This window comes from Metopolophium dirhodum, chromosome 1, assembly GCF_019925205.1.
Source record: "Metopolophium dirhodum isolate CAU chromosome 1, ASM1992520v1, whole genome shotgun sequence".
In the NCBI taxonomy this organism is placed as follows: Eukaryota; Metazoa; Arthropoda; class Insecta; order Hemiptera; family Aphididae; genus Metopolophium; species Metopolophium dirhodum.
The window spans coordinates 49,332,073-49,351,435 of NC_083560.1; the positions used below are offsets into that span (position 1 = coordinate 49,332,073).

The 19,363-nt window shown below is 32.3% G+C and overlaps 1 protein-coding gene across 1 annotated transcript in view; it reads right to left on the minus strand.

Moving 5' to 3' along the window:
• The window catches only part of LOC132934174 (limbic system-associated membrane protein-like), a 569,464-nt gene that overhangs the window by 221,011 nt on the left and 329,090 nt on the right, over positions 1–19,363 (minus strand). The window lies entirely within an intron of this gene.

The following is a 19,363-nucleotide window of genomic DNA, read 5'->3' on the forward strand; positions in this document are numbered from 1 at the left end:
TGCGCACGAATCAGTAATTTTTTTACGGCCGTCTCGCCCATATAGACTGGTCAAACTATTATTGCATCGGTCGTGACTATCGTTGCAAGCGAAATCATTTCGACGGACACATCTCTTCGGGCACATTTGTCATGACTACGACGCGACTGCACAGCCCAACATTTTTGGCGCGGTTTTTTCAAATTCTCATAATATTACCATAACCGCAGTTGTTACGGATGTCCACCATCTCACGCGTGATCTCGGCCATATTATAGGTTTAGAATCGACAGAATAATCGCATACCAAACGAAAAACACACGACTGTGTTATTATAATTATGACGTATATTATATATTTTCGTAGCTGGCATGTGATGAGGTTAAGTATTTTGAGCATTACGCATGCGTTCAACGCGTGTGTGTGTCTTAGAAAATCCCCAGCCACTCGAAGTTCGTGACTCAATACAATATTAACAATATAACAGATTTTCGACGATAAAAGACAAAGGCGTGCTTTTAAAACGTAAGAAATATGTGAGACTCGTGAAATATGCATGATCAAGCATCCCCGGCGGGGTTCACTGTTATTATTATTATTATTATTATTATCAGGTACAATAAAGTATAATCGATATTGTCAATATTCAAAAATCATAGATAAATAGATAATAATTATGTTTACGTAATAAATCTTAATGTTGTATAACATAATATCATAGGTAAATCATTATTTTTCGCTTTTACTCAGCGATGCAGATTTATAACGTCTCGTGCGTATAATAAACACGAAACGATATTATTATAATACGATACGTCCCCACCTTCAAACGAGTGCCAATCAAAATATTATGACATTTTTCTAAGTCGCCGTGGGTTAATTAATAAAATAAAATTTAATAATAAATGATAAAATAATATATAGTGTAAAATTATATAATAATTGAATAATAATTCAATATGAAGCACACTTTATTTTGCTTAAAAGAATAAAGAATATCTATATTTTTTGTATTCATATTTGAACTGTAAGCTGAAAAAAATGTTGGGGTTAGAGAGTCCATATAGGTTGTGGCTAATAAATATGATATATTAACGATGACCTTACGATATTTGTGTCCTAGAATCTCCCCCGCTCCTAGCTCGTTGATCACTGCAATAATATTATTACGATACAATATAGTATTATGTTATTTGCTGTGTTTAAAAGTCGATAAACCGAAACGGACCTTTGCGCCGTCTTTGCACCGTCACGGACATTGTACGGCTCGAATAATGATTGTTTATCGGGTCACCGCGCGTTATTATCATAATATAATGTGATACACGATATATTATATCATAATAATATTACAAAATATATTACCGCGGACGTCTCGAGAGATAGAATGATATTGTATTATTGTAATATACAGCGACCATGGCGATATCGTACTTGGGTAATTCCGGGCTACAATATATTACTATACGATACAATTATTACAAGATATTATTGTACTATAATTATACCCGCGGTCGGGCGATCCGCGAGACCTCGCGGTGTTTCGTCGTGGTCCTTATTATCATCATCATCATCACAATAATAATATTACCGTTTACTACGCGTATAGATCCCGAATGATTACTCGTCGAGCATAAAATATGGTTCCCTATTATTGGCTAATCTGCTGGCGGTTTCCGGTCGGACTCGGCCGACTAAAAACCTAAGACTATCATTATAATAATATTATAATCGACGGCGTATTCCGCGATATCCGTGAGTCCACCAACCTAACCTAACCAAGTGCCGCGCTAGTTCAGGGCAGGAGAGGAGGGTGTGCAGGAAGATAGGTACCCGATATTCTCGCCAGACGAATACATCAGAGACAGCGCCGCACCATAATTTTTCCGCGACACGACGAATTTTCTGGTAAAACGTATTATCTGCCTCTCTCTCTCTCTCTCTCTCTCTCTCTCTCACTCTCTCTATCTCTCCGACGCTCACCGTCCACCGACATGTTTCATGTCTCTACCGCGTACGCATACACGCGAAATACGAACATATATTTATGTACATATTATGCGCTCGCATAGTGCGCGTGAAATATCATTGCAATGCATATCCAATAATGCTCACCCGACGAATTTATACATCGTGCGGCGCAGCGCTGTAATTTCCCGGGACGGCGGGACCCCACGAATTTTCAGGACAAATTTTCTGGCTCTAACTTCGACGCACGTCCACCGACACTTATCATGTCTCTCTCTCTCACACACACACACACACACACACACACACACACACAAATACACAAATACGAATATAATATAATATGTAATATATATTATGCACTCCGGCACTCGTACAGTGCGCATGAAATATTGTTATTTTTAGTTTTATTTTCTTGTTTTAGTCTATTTGTTGTTGTCGGAAAGAAACGCAACGTAATATATTATAAGTTATAACAATATGATTTATGGTTACACGCGGCGGTCGCAAACACGTGCCGCGTTCGGCCCTACGTTACAAAAAAAATTACCGTACACGGTCATATTGCGCATCTCGTTGCAATTATAATATGGCCCGTTAAGGTTTTTCAATTTTTCATCCACACTGTATTATTTTATTTTAACGTTGACTGTATACATTTTGCGTAGTATACACATTGTAACCTATTTACACCCCGATGACCTCTTAATGTGCCTTGTGCTATTGGAATTTATGAGAAATCAAATTAAAATAATATATTTTATGTTTAAGACTGACTTAAGAACCAATACGCAAGATGTGTTTAAAAAATGTTTTAAAATGTATTTCACATCTATGTATTGATAGATATATTCATCATATATTTTTTTCCCTCGATTTGAAAAAAACTTGAAATTAAATATTGTGATTGAAATATTCTGGAATGTAAGCTTCAAATATTTATCTTAATTTTTGTTTAAGATAAGCACACAAACTAAATTCTTTGAGTTTCAAACTTGCAGCTTCAGGCTTCAGCACTAATATCCTCATTGAGTCATCAGGCGTAAAAATAAAAATGTAATTTAAGAGAGAACAATATAATCAATGCGACGTATACCTTGAATTATCGGGCAAACTAACGAGATTCATTATGGTTAAACAGTTAAAATCAAATATTCATAATCTATAAATAATATAAATAAATTGACACTTATTTTAGAGACAAAATCGCTTTAGTCGTATCATTATTATAGGACATATTTAACCAAATCGATATTACACTTTGTTATAATGCATAGTTTACTTTTACGTCGTGTACTTAATATCAAAGAACGATAAATGGTACGAAAATAATAATGTCCCCAAAAAATATACCTAAATATATTATATTATAATAATATATTATTTCTCAATGATTCCCACAAGATATGATGACACTATATTTACAATGGTTCACTATTTAGAGCAATATGATAAGGGCTTAAATTTAAAATAAATATATTGTTTTTACGTTTTCCGATTTTCCGATATTTCAACGTTATTCAATTTTAATGTTTATCGTTATTGTACTTTCAAGTTAAGTATACAATCAGCATACAATACAATTGACAAACAATTAATTACCTACTTCGATATGCAAATGCATGAAAAACTATGTTTCAAGACGAACAATTGTCTGTAACATTGTATAGAATGACTTTATAATATAATCGCAATATTCTGGTTGTGCAACGTTTGTGAACGGGGAGTTCTAGATTTAAAATGAAGTCGAGTTGCTAGAGATTAATTATTATTACTACTAATAATGTTATAAAATAATTATTTTAAATAAGTAACCTGGCCCTGCATCGGAAGAGTAAAAATTAAAATAATATTTTAAGTCATAATAAGGCGTCTAAATTGTCAATTAGTATTTACGTCGTGTTTAGGTACCAATAAAATTAGTTAAATAAGAATAATCATAAATGAGTAGGCACTTTTAACAAATTATAATATATGTTAATAAGCAGTATTTCAAGTATTTAAAAAACGATTTAAATTTTAAACACTATTAAATGGATATTAAATGTGACCGTTTAGTTTTGCATATTTATGGCCGTGTCAGAAACATGAAATCATTTTAATGTTCTGTGTGACTGAAGATCTTTAAAGACAACAACATTATTATAACGCCGAATATTAATAATACACATTTCACATGCCATTGGCCTATGTTAAAATACAGTCAAATAACTATTTTTTAATTTGATAATTAGATAAAACCAAAAGACAACATTGCCCTGAAGTCCGGACGGACTGTCGATAATAAAATATGTTAAAAATGGGTGTGTTTCAAATTTAAAAACAGAAGATTATTCATAATAATAAAGTGTTCATTAAACTGATTACAGATAGGACACACTCGAGGGTTCTTTATAGAAAAACACAAGACCCTCCATGCGGTACTTTTGGAAAAAATATAACAATAAATACCGTTTTAATATAAAAATGCAGAGAATACTATATCGTCCTTCACGATAATATAATACACCTCTCCATATATTTTCACACAAATCTGATATTCAGATCTCGGGTCTAGGACCAGCACTAGAAAACGGCTTGAAAATAATTATCGAATTCCAATCTATACGGGGAAATTCGAATATAATAATGTAATATTATACGTAAATAAATAATCGACGAAAACAATATAGAAAGCTGCAGCAGCAGTCTTCATATCCCCTCAAGTGCGCGCGGTTTACGTATTTTGTTGTGCGCGTTTCGGACGGACCGATGGACATGGCGACGACCACGACAGGTCGTTGGAGAGTAAAAACCAAGTGAAAAATAATAAAAGTAAACAAAAAGCCGACAGTACAATAAATATTTCAAGATTCGCAGTCAGCCTTTTTATTTCCCTTACAACTTCTCGGGAAACCCATACCTCACATGCTCCCTCGTTATATATAGGTGTACATGTATATCGAAGAAAGAGGAGAGAGAGAGAGAGAGAGAGAGAGAGATAGTGATAGAGTGTGAGACGACGGCGGCGGCGATCGTGACGACTCTTTATTTTCCGACGAATTCCGCCGCGACTCAGGGGTCGCCGCGGTGAGGGGTTGGTGGTAGGGGGTGGACGTTGGAAATTTCTCAGTGACCGGTATGTATATACACACCATGTGCGTGCGTGAGTACCTCTATACGGATATAATATATATTGTGTATGTATATTATTGCGGTACGCGGGCACGGCGATAGTGGACGGGAAAATGTCAGGGGTCGGTGGTCGACGGGAGGGGGGGGGGCGGGCGGTGACGGTGGCGGATCGTAAGCCAGTGACAAAAGGTTCCCGGGGGAAATTATACTGTCGGCGGCGGTGGTAGCGGCGCCGTTTGCGTGCACGCCGCTGTATAATATAATATACTTTACACCGTGCGTATATATAGGCGCTGTAGTACACCTCTAGATAGCTGCACCGTTCGCGATATACGCACGACCCCGTATAATATAATAGTGACAATAATAATAATATTATTATTTTTGACATATTATTATCATTATTATCGTACGAAGTCGCGATGAGGCACGTGTCGTCGCGATGAATGGGTTCGAAAACGTCGCTGAGACGGCGAGCAGCAACACATTTATTGTCATAAAGACCATCTCGCAATAATAATTGTAATATGCGACGACGACGACGACGACAATGATAATGATGTTATGTTAAAAGAAAACAAAAATACCGAATTCACCCGATTGAATATACAGGTTAGGTACCTACATTACATTTTGTACCTATCATGAATCACGATGCGGTATGGTGTTATTGCCGTCGAATGATGTATTACCATTGTTATTGTATTTGTCATTGTTACTATAATATTATAATATATTATGTTATAGCAGTGTAGTAGTACAGTATACAAATTATGAAGTGGGTATATTACATCAATATTGTATGTCGTCACATCATACCTAATATACAATAATGGATTTTATGGTTGGTAATGATTTATGAACATGTGTAATGTCATTCGCATAAACCGATACGATTTAACAACTAATTTTAATTAGATTGTTGATTATGAATTATGATTATAATACTTTTACATATCGTGATCAATATGCCCCTTATAGGTTCTGCAAAGACTTTGTTCATATTAGTATAATACTATTATACACGAACAAATTAAAAACATTTTCGTTTTTTAATTGAAATATTAATTTTCTACATAATAGACGTTACGTTACGATAAAATAACCAGATAATGGCCTCAATAATGATGTCCGTGTAACTAGAACGAAACATCAGATTGATGTGTGTCTGTATATAATATATTTGCGTGTGTGTGTGTGTGCCTCACAGGCGTGAAAACTATTTCTTAAAAACAAATAATCTCTTTCTGATCGATTTACAAACGAAATTGTAATACCTACATTTCGTTATATCGTATAGTAAAACGTGTGAATCAGGCGCAGATTCAAGGGGAGAGGGGCTATGGGTGCTCGATCACCCCATGTCATCTAAGTCACCAATAAAATAAATTTGTATTCGAAATTACGTAACCTAATATAGAAAAGTGTAACAATTTTCTTTTTTTTTTAATACTCCCTGTCAAAATCTTCTGGATCTGTGCCTGGTGTGAATCAAATGGTTTGAAAAATGTCATCAGTTAAGCTCCTATAATCGAGGTCCTACGCAAGTGGTGCACCTGGTCTAATGGATATTCGTGTTTGGACATTACTCACGTGCAGTCCGTGTGTGTTTCTTACAGATATGATTCAAATCAGGGACAGGAACCTTACCGAAAAGAACCGGTTTTGGAACCGGAACCCTTTGAATATTGGGAACTGAAACCTCACCGACACCATTTTTTAAATTAATTTAAAAACCAGAACCTTACTGGAACCGATACTTTCACTTTCCAATTTTTTTTTTTACATTTGTATACAACCAAAACAGGTAACAATTTTTTTATTTTTTAAGAACTGAAAGGAAACCAAAATCTTAGTTTTAGATTTTCTGGGAACCAAAATGGAATTGGACCCAAAATTTTAGTTTTTATGGGAAACAAACAGGAACCAGAATCGTAAAAATCATCAAGATTCCAAAAGTCCCTAATTCAAATAATAGGAGCAACCAATAATTAAAAACATTATTATATTATTATTAATAAATAAATAATTATATACAGGCCGCTGTTGTGGAATTTGCGAAAAATCAATCCCATTTTTTCATTAAAAATGAATTCTTTCAAATTCTGATTTTTGGAATTTTTAAGTACATTTGAGGATCATAAATTCAAATACTCAATTTTCATACAACTTAAGAAGTGTCCAACGTAATCAACCTCTTTTTTTCTAACGTGAATAAATCACTAATAACTATTTGAGAAAAATAAACCGATAGTTAAAAACAAAATGTGCTACTTACCGAAATAATTGTGGTGCAATCGTAATATCTAAAATCATTTTAAATTTTAATGTAATTCACCGTTTTCACCATTGCATAACTGACTTCCATGATTCTAACTAATAAGGTAAGTGCAGGATTTGGGTTAATGTTTTAGAAAGAGTGGATTTTTCAGAATACAATATTTATAGTTTAGTATTTATATTTTTATTTATTTTAAAAAATTAAAATATTAAAATATATTTTAAAATGCAAACGTTAGAAAAAAGACCATCAACAATAATAAGAGACTATAACCGAATTTTATTGCTCATCGTAAGTACAAATCCATTTATTTAGGTACCTATATGTAAGACACCTATGTAAATTCATTACAGAAATTGAACAAGAGCAACACGAGTCACGACAGTGAAGATAGATACTACTGAATGGTCAGTGTCGTCATGATTTAAAACAAAAAAGTAGATCAATGATAGTAAAAATAAATCATATCTGTATTAAATGTGACAAATTGTTGCAGGATATCTGGTGAAATTAATTTTGAAACTTAAGAAAACCATTAATAAACTTCGAAATTATTTTACTAATTTTTTATCGGTATATCAATACATTTCCCATTTACAGTACCTACCTATGGACTACAACCTAACGATTCCCCAAAATACGTGACATCTCTCACACAATGTGATTATTATTTTAGTGCCTACGGATTTATTACGAAGCACAACCTATTACAGAATGATACAGACTAACATGACGAATCATAATGGTTAGTAGTTGTACTCGAGCAACGTAGAACACATAACAGGAATATAATATACACAGTACATATTATTATATGGTGGTCATAGTGTATATGGTGTATCCATAATGGTACATAAAAGGTATGTAATATTATATAAGCATAATGGTGACGTCATCGTATTACGCAATGATGTAAATATGATTTGTTGCGTACGTCCGCGTGACCACTTGTTGCTGGCAGTTGACTTCCGCGTAAATCGAACGTATAAGCGGGATGTATCATATTATTATTATATTGTTATGTCATCCAGTCCCGAGAATTTTGAACAGAGCCTGACCGCATCCCGTTTTTGAGCATAATATTCTAATTAAACATTATATTATTTTCATCTTCGACAAAGTGCGGATAACAGCACAATATACTCGTGTTTTACTATAATAGACATTTGTTGTTTTACGTTTTTGAAAAACCACTGTACTCGGACATAAAGAACATTCGGGAATAACTATAAATAATAATATATATTATATCGATTAAACGTGTTGTTAATTTGTTTATTTTTTTTTTTTTTTTTTACTAACTTTTTTTATATAATTGGTAAAAGGCTTCAATGACATTGGTTTTTAGCCTACATTAACTTAATATTTAAACAAAGAGGTATCAATATACATTAAGACTTAATATGTACAAATATACAAATATTGAGTCGTTATTTACAATTTATATGGCTATAAGGGTTGTATTGCGGAAAAATGCACTGATTGCGAAGGTGTTCTCTTCAATAAGCGATTGATGAACTGTGAGAAGATTATTGAGGTTCTTGTGGGACTCGGTGTGTTTGGGGCAGTTTTTGACTACCTACCTTTATGTTCTATTGTTAGAGTTAAATTACAAGTATCGCATACTGGTGCTGGTTCCTCATGAGGGTGGCCTATTTTGCTTATTGTTCATGTTAGTTTGTTTTTTTGTTCAGTTCAAACATACTATTTAAAATATGTTTTTATTATAACGGTAAGTTTCTATTTAACAGTTGTAGGTAATTAATATCTCGTTTATTATTTACGAATTATTATTGCTCCATTCGTGACATCATATTATGAAAGTTTCGCCGTATTTTATTTTCGTGACTATATACTTTAGGGGTAGGTTTTAATATTATATAATAATTATGTTTACAATATTATTACACGCAAGCGCACACGACACCGTTTAATCCCGTGGTATTGTCATGTGCGCAGAACTCGCAAAAACGCCTTATGCGCACAAAATGTTTCGGTGTTCCAGAATAATTTATGTTTTGTTTTTTCACATATTACTGTCGTAGTGATATATGATTATAATAACATATCATGACATCGGAACGATCGTCTGCCACGGACGTTTCGTGAAGTATTATTAAATTAAAAATCATTTACTGAAGTTTATTTCATATTAAGTACCTGTATTAGATGACATTAATTTTTATAATTTGAAATTGAAAAACTTTGAAAACGCTCCGGGTTCATCACAGTTTTGAACAAAAAATAAAAATCTTTTAAGGTTCAGCAGAACGACAATTTTATTTTATTTCGTTATGTTTTATATAACATTATACTTCTACAAATCTATATATTATATAAAAAAAAACTTTTATTACTTAAATTTCCACAAGTTTTAAAAATTTATATACATTTGTTTATACGAGGAAACCGAAATATAAAAATAAAAGCTGCACACCCGTAATAAGTGTTATGTATTTTTTAAGATTTCATTTTACCCATTAAATTTGCATTCGTAAATTTATCACCATAACCATCGTTATAATATATTATGCTGATTAACTTCGAGGATAACGAACGTTTTTAAGAGACACACGCGTCCATAATATGTTATACTGAAATTATTTTTCATTTGGAAACTCCGATCACGTTTGAACGGTATAAAATAATTAATAGATTTGATTAAGTTCGTTTTTATTTATTAACTCAGATTTCTTTTGACGTTAATACTATTGCAAATTAATAAAACGTCAATAATTTAAACAATTAAATCATGGAATAGGTGTCTATTAAGAATTGTTACTGATTCGAAGCACCCCTAAAAATATGTCAATTATAAAGCTAAAATATAAACGATTACTGAAATTGTGAAAATTCGAATGAAAGATTCTGGTGTAGTTAAGATATAGCTAAGTAGTTGTAAAATGATAGTGTATTGATGAAAACCTTCGAGTATTATACTATTATATAGGTAAACGATATTATAATAAGACGAGGGTTTGGTTTTCAATAATTATTGAGTGATTAAATTCAGAAGAGTAAACACTGAACAATACTAATGCTTGTTGTTAATAAAAATAGCTTATTATATGATTTTTAGTATATAATATATGAATAATATTTTTCGAAAATTATCATACAAAGTTTTTTGTTAAAATAATAAATTGACATTTTCCAACAATTTTCATAATTTTATAGGTACGTATAATAACGATGGTTTAGAGTTTCGCAATAATATATTATCAAGATAACATAAATTCCAGTACGAAAAGCGAACGTTAAAACGATTTACGAACGATGCATGTACTATACTGTGCAGTATAACTACAACCATAATGTACGCGGGCATGTTGTGCGGTTGGAATATTTTTCGATTCTAAACTTTCGTAAAAAAAAAATATGATATAATATTATGTAAAAGAGAAAGAGTCGCCGTAATTATAAATTCCACGGGGAAACAAAAGAGTAAAAAATAAAAATAATATAACCGTTTTTAATGAACACGTTTTCGGGGTTTCGCAATTAATTCGCCGGGAACGGAAATTATGATGCGAGCTGGTTTCGGGCGACTAGCCACGGGGACTTAGGGGCCCGCGGACGTGCTCGACGCGTGAATGTTCGTGTCTGCTCATCGCGTATAATTCCACAACCATCGCATGACAAGAGACGATTGTAAGATAATCTTAATGATAATAATAATTATAACAATGACATTACGTTGTACAATATATTATTATGTCATAGCAACCCCGCGGAACCGACGACGGCGTAGTAATTCGGCTACGTCGGAGCTGAAGCTCCCCCCCTCCCTCCCCATAGGCCTTAAGTACTTGAAATATTCCAAAGTCTACCTTAATTTTCAGTTTGTTAACTATACAGTAAATAGGTTAGAGGAGGAGCAATACTATACTTCGATCATATTATATTGAATTGTTTGTTGTTGATATATTTTAGGAGTGATTGATAATCGAAAATTGTTTCATCTAGCCCCCCCCCCCCCCCCACCATCACCTTATTTCTAGATCCACGGCCGAATGCGAATAATATGAGTAAACGTCGCTAGACAGTGCGGTATTATAGTATTATTACAATATATATATATATATTTATATATCATTACATATTGTGTAAACGCCGGAAAACTACTAGCATACGCAGTAATGTGCACGTACATAGAGCAGGACCGGAATATTATTCACTATGCGGTAAAAACTAATTGTACCTACACCGAAAGGTTTCCGTTTGTGGGTCACACCTATTAGTTTTTATTTCGTTTCCGCCCAGCGTATTTCTGCCCGTGGAACGCACTGTTTCACTAAACGCTTATGCAGTTTAGCTTTTGTAAACGTGTATAATAATAATAATAATAATAATAATAATATGTTATATGATTAGATATTTACAATGTCATGATGATACTGTATGCATAAGCATCATCATAATATTGTTATCATGAATGCACACCGAAAGATTTTATTATTTTTTTTTTCAGACATTTGAATTATTTATAAAACGAAATAACTGTATTTGGTCACTGTATAGTGTAGATAATATTCAAAAATACCACATGATTTTCGTGTACAGCAATTTGAATTACAAATTTGAAATTACCGTACAAAACGGATATCATCGTAAATTGTGACCGGTCATGAGACATTTTTATTCAGCATAGGTACCAGTACCTAACAGTTTTATAATTTTACCCGGCTACATTTTCCAATATTTAATATAATATTGATAATATTATAATTCCAAGGTATAGTTTATTATCGCGTTGAGCTGTTGGTGTCTCTCTCGTATATTTTTCATATGTCGATGGATGGAGGCACAGTGTATTCTACTCGAAAATTGTAGACACTGAACTTTCTATTGCACCAATCAGTTCACCACAATTTATATTTGTACTCTATGAAACTGGGAATCTTCCAAAAATTTTTCCAAAAGTTAGTTGAATTAACTCAAATTTATAAAATCTTTAAAATCTTTTGTAGATTGGCTATTATTAATATTATTACGATTCAACACTACATTACGATTATCACTTTTCAATCAGTTAAATTAAAATTAAATGATAAAATCTAACAAGTTTTCCACGCACAGCCTACGCACAAGGGTGCTACTACTTGTTTAAGTAGTACTCAAAAATAATTTAGATACCAAAAAGTATAATAGTTTTAAATACCAGCTATCCGGAATGTGGGTTTAATTAATAGTATGAGAAATATTAGAAAACTCATATGATCATACATATAGTTTATACACAAAACAGTTATACCATTAAACGATGATAAATAAAATTATTTTATTTTTGAAAAAAACTTATTTAATTTAAAAATTTCGGTTCGGTTCCGGTACTTTATTTATTAAGACAAAGGTTTCGGTTCCGATTCCGGCTCTTAATATTTTAAGGATTTCGGTTCCAAAACTGGTTCATTTAGGTTCGGTTCAAGTCTATTTTCTGCCTCCACACTTACGAGACCCACGAGCTACCACTGGTATATATTATATACGTCTGTGACACTATCGAAATAACGTAGTTTGCGTATCGTCGATAACAAATCAATATATCAACCTGACCACCACCATGATGCACAGCATGTGTGTAGGACATAGTTGCAAAAAATGGTTCGGGTTCCTGAATGCTTCTATATACTGTACAGCTTAACTGCAGTACGCCAATTGTAATCGTGTCACGCTAGTCATGAAAGTCACAGGATTTTAGGTCCGGAATAATGTTAGTAATAATTAGGCGATCGTTTTAAGGATTTTGGTAAACCAACGTACCGTGAAAAAAACGATTTCCTTCCCCCTGAGCACAGATTCACATAATATCGTGTTGTATGCAGGACGTTAATAAAACCGATGGAAATGTTCTGAGTCTTAACAATTAATGGTTTAGAACGTTTCTGAACTTGTTGGATAAGAATTAAAATCAAAATCCCACCAAAATAATTTATATTTAATTTTATCGAGAGCCAAAATCTATGTGTTTTAAGTAAAAATTTATGTTATTTTGAATGCAGGTTCTTTTTAATTTAAACGAATCTTGTAAAATTAAACAAACATATTTTTCATTTATTTTCTCGTTAGACATATTTTGATCGAAAATTCAAAATAACTATTAATAAAATAATACATTATTTAACAAAAGACAAATAAACGTATTATATGATAGGTAACATAATAAATCAGTAATTCTAACATAGTACGTCCATTATATTATATGTGTTTCGTTTGTGATTGTAAGAACTAGTGTCGAACTCAGAGTGGTGCCCCTCCTCTCCACATAGACTAATGGCATAGATTATTTTTATTTTTTAAAGATTCCCTGAAATTATCATCAAAACTTATTAATATATCTCATATATTAAACAATTATAAATATTTAAGCAATAAAATGTATTGTATATACTCAGGTCTCAAGAAAGGAACAGAAAAACAGTAATTAAATATCTTTTTTCAGACCCCCCCCCCCCCCACCCACTTTGAATAAATTCTAGTTATGCCACTGGTAAGAACAGTTAGGTTTCAATACCAATAGAAATAGTTATTGACAATTGAATGTAACAATAATGTTTAGTATTTTCAAAATCTATGATAATTGAAACGTTTTCTCTTTTCGATAATACACCAAAATCGTATACCTACAAATTTCACCTAGATAATTATATTATTAAAAACGCCAAGTATTTCTTGATCAAATATGTAGTCACTATAAGTTCGATCTAAGATATAGGTACATACCACTGAATACGACGAGATTTATTTCGAAAATCTCGTGTCGGCGCGACATAAACTACGAAAATATCTGATCCGCAGACAACTGGCGCGTAATGTCGAAATACGAGATTATATAATAATAACAATAATAATAATAATATTATAGTATCGCGGTGTTTCGTAGACACACAATATTAACACGGGAAACCACGTAACATAATAATCGCATTTTATCCGGTACAAGGAAACTGATAAACGCGTATAATATAGGTACCTGGTTATAATATTATTATTATACACAACACTATACCGCTCGAACCTCAGCCTAAATAATTATAAGCATAATATTATAATAATGTATGATATAAATATATATTCGTTACATGTTAACCCCCCTCGACAAATAACCGATATAAAATATTACATAGGTAGGCGTATATGATGTATAGACATATTACATTATACACACATATTCACTGTATACTATCTTGAAATCGCGCTGTACGACATAATTTTGTGAATATTATTTTCTATATTATTATAATATGGATACACTACACGAGAGTTGGAGTCCGCGATTTCTAGCCCCGTCGTCGCGATTAACAAAGCACCGACAGGGCCGCGCACAACCCTTATTGTTTAATGATAATATTATTTTACTGTTATAATAGGTATTAGGGGTAAATCACGTATATAATAAATATATTAATATATATATATACCCAGTGAGTTCCACTCTATTACTGTAGTGTAGTACTCGGACGCGCTTATTCGACAACGCGGGCAATCAATACAGATTATACTCTTATACAATATATATACGGACTCGAATGCGGCGAACTCGCTTAAAACGGCGCAAGTATAATATAGGTACTATATATATATATAATATTATATACATAACATTATGCGCGCGTATCTATATAATGTATGTATGTCAATCGCTTATAAACGCTCTCGTCCTCTCATCCGTTAAGATTTATCGTAAGCTTAACAACTGCTTAATCCGTGTTCCGGGGAATGAGTATAAAAAGCGTCAACATTTTTTTGTCTTCATTTTCTGTTTTTTTTTTTTTTTTTTACTATTTTCTACCGATATAATTTATCGCGGATTTGACCGCACACTACCGATACAAACGTCCATTGGAAAAATGGTACGCTCAAGTTTAGTTTGTTTTGTCTTTATTTATATTAATACTGCATATTAAGAAGCTTGATAATATATAATGTAAGTATCTACGTTAGATTTAAAACTATGACGGTAAAAAAAATAAAACACTACATTTTTTTCTTCAAAAGTGTTTTTTTAACAACTACGAATTCAGTAAAAAAAATAATATTTACTCGCTTTTCTTATCAGCATGTACTTGGGCTGTATATTATATTATGATATATACTGTACAAAGGTTATTGTTTTTAGTTATAACTATTAACTAAGCACCAAGCCTCGATTTCGTAAATACCTACCATTAATTAATAGTATCAATTATTTTATTTATATTGTGGACAGTGACAACAATTTGAAATTAAACAATGTTTGCAACAATATCTATAGTCGAGTCGCGTTAACTCAAAACAATTGACAACTCGATTTTTTATTTTTACTCTTTGAGATTAGATTAGATTAAATCTGAGGCGGGTATCTTGAATAATACATGTTATAATATTATAACGATTTTTTACCTTCCTTCGACTTCGAGTTACCGAAACACGGCTGTTTTATGTACTTAAGTGCAGATTATACAAACGTCAAGGCTTGGTTAATGTACGGGTCGTATCGTCTGAAAACGATTTCGAATCTTATAAGAAAAATCTCTGTTGATTTAAAAAAATTAGACATTGGTCCTTGAATACTAGAAACGCGAACCACATGGCGTAATATATAATATTATAATGTGAAACTCATTTTGATTATCACTCTACCATAGTGAGATTTTTATATTTGACCCCACCCCCCCCCCCCTCCTGATGGGTCATAATAATTGTTGATTACTTATGATTCCTAGATTTTAGAATACAGGTAAGTACAAGCCCTGCATCATACAATATGGACGAATAAAGTAGAATAAAATATGTAACTTGCCGTTTGGCACTTACGGGTAAACGTACAGTGACGCGTTTGATGGATGTGATCCAAAGTGTCATATAGATTTTCTTTTAAACAATTTTTATTAAACGTTCTTGAAACATTCAAATTTGTTTAAGCTATAATACAGTTGTACAGTACCTACCTTTACAGTATGCATGATTGATTTTCAGCGTTCGTTATATATTAGGTACCTACCTAGTATCGTAGTAATAGTAGGTTTGAGATTATTCAATTGTAGATATGATCATTTTATTTTACGCTCTGATCAGATAAAATATATTTGTAGAATGTTTAAATGTGTTTAATATTAGGTACGTGGTATGTACGCGTTTCTTTGGTTCTTCGTGTTTTTGAAGACAAAACATTCAAAATAAATGATGAAACAGCATTTCAAATTAAACAATTTAATATGATACATAACAGTTCATACAATTTATTATAATATATAATTATATTTATAACACACTAGAATTTAGTATCATATTTTACTGAAATTTTCATGAAAATCGAATATTATTTAGGGACTAAATTAATAACGAAACGTAAATCCCGAAATGATAACAGATCTTAACTTTTTTTTTTAAACTGTAGAGTGTTATAAAACTTATCGAATCAATAAAATTGTTAAAAAAAAAAACCCTCACATTACTCCTGCAGTTGAGTTTTACAAGTCTCACCGATAATCCTGAACCAGACGAACGACCACTATCGGCATGGTGGCAGGGCGGCGGCGTATGAGCAAATTATAATATACCTAACACATACATGTGCGTATTGTACATAGCTAACAACGATTACGCGGTCGACTCAAAGGGAAAAGTTTAAGCGTGAAAAGAATGGGGGAAAAAATAAAATTAAAACTAAAACGAGATAAAAAAAAAAAAAAAGAACATAACAAAATATATGCGAGTGGCAAACTTCCGGTGTTTGCTGGAGAGAAAACCTGCGGCCTCGCGTCTGATATACATTTATAATACATTATGGCACTTGTTGATCGTACGCCCGACCAATCGATCGGAGCTGAGATTTTCGCGTCTGCTCGTTTCCAGTCTCCACTGCAATATCGTTTTCCACGACTGTTAAAAATCGTGACATAGAGGCGTTTTCGGAGAAAATGGTATATTATATTATATCGCTTTATACCGATACGACCGTGCGTAAAGATGCGTGGAGTGCGTTTTGACGAAAGAACGATTGTTTTTTTTATCTTTTTTCCCGTGCGCTCTCATCTCAAACGTGTATAGTGGCTCACTGAGTTTCGGGTGACTATCTCGATATTGTATACAATATGCGTTTATAATATAATATTATATCGATTGAAAATCGAGTCCAGGTGCAAACACACCCCAGGGGGGGATGGGTCGTTTTACAGTTTTCTCATAACGGTTTCCCCGAATGCAACGAAATACCACGCAGAAAACCGTCAGACTATTATATTATATATTGAAGATAATATCATATTATATTATGTTATACAGCGGCGTGCCGTTGTTCAGACGAAACGAGTATACTGTAGACAGTGGTTTCCGCTGTTTCCCGATCGTAGATTTTTGTAATCGAAATTAGAATTTTATAAACGCGTTCACACTGCACACGGTCAATATTATAATGTCAATTTTTTCTCCTTATAGTATTATTATCTCTTCATATGTGATTATGATAAACAGATTTTTGATAAGTATAATACCATTATCGTCACTGGAGAGTAGTTGGATAGTTGTAAATTTTTAGCCATTTACATTATATTTTGATACCCTAAAGGTATACAGATTTTATCATGAAAATTGTACAAATTATCTTGCAATAGTGCACTTTCAGTGTATAGTGGTCAGTTCTTCGGCATACACTCACGTCCAATCACAGCCCGCTGCACTGCAATATATCTAACGGATTTTCTAACCAGAAATTCCGTGTACCTGTACTGCTGTGACTTCCGATAAAAATATATTCAAGCTATAATATTTTAATAGGTCGATCAATTGAACGATAATTACTTAAAAATGATTTTGTGATAGAATAACGAGCAGTTTATTGAGACTCGGGAGTCGATGTGACCTCTCTAAACAAATTGAACGTATAATCGTTTACGACGAGTTTTAATTAAATATCTTCGTTTTAGATTAATTACCGGCGACACGTTGAAGGACTATAAACTTGGATTTTCGATTAATTATACCATCAATATTTTAAACTAGTTTTCATTGATAAGTATAATAATCATATAATATTTATAATATTATTCGTGTTTGCAATAATAACCCAAATTATACATAGTTGTAAGTTGTAACTCATATTTTCCATCTCAAAATAATGTCATAATTTATAACCAAATGAGTAACCAAAATACATATTGTGTTTGATAGAAACATAACACATGAATTCCGGATTTCTCTAAAAGACAATAAATGGTTTTTCTTATATAAGGAATAAAAATTTAAAAAGTTGACTGCCCTACCAATATTTTACTCGTCTTGCCACAAACCCCATATAATTTTAATATAATATGCACTAAGTAGTTTTATGAACCCTGGACTGAGTGTCATTTAATTTTATTCTCAGGTTTTTATTAGAGCTACTGGTATGAGAAATTCCATAGATATAAATAAATAAACAATCTCAAAATATGTGATAATCATATTATAATATTTATATAATACTTAAGGTGATATCGGCAAGTAAATAAGAAAATACGAAGGGCGATAATTGAAAGTTTGAAGTATATCACCTTAGGATACACAGGGCAGTCGACCTGTTAAAAGTGGGACTCATTTCAAATTCAATGGAAACACCGTAAATATACGATGAATTTTCCAAGAGAAAAACTTTTTTATTAATATACACTCTGTGGCAAATTTATTACGCAAAATATTGTACATCAACTTAAATTTACCATAAATAATTCAATTTCGAATTTGTTGTAATATGATATATTACATCATTATGAACACTTTTGGTATGTATTTACTAAAAGTCCAAAACCAAATTCCGTACAATATTATGTTTACCTGGTTTATGAGAGTTTCGAAATAAAAATGGTTGTCCATACATACCTGTAACAAATAAAAAAAAATGAATATTAATAATCTATTGTTAAAATTGTTTTAATATATTGACAACATTAAAATAAAATTTCCGAGTATTTATTTAATGCATTAGTCGTTTTTTTCATCGTATTAGTAATAAATTCCCACCTAGTAGATAATAGTATTACGTTATTCAAAGAATAATGACAT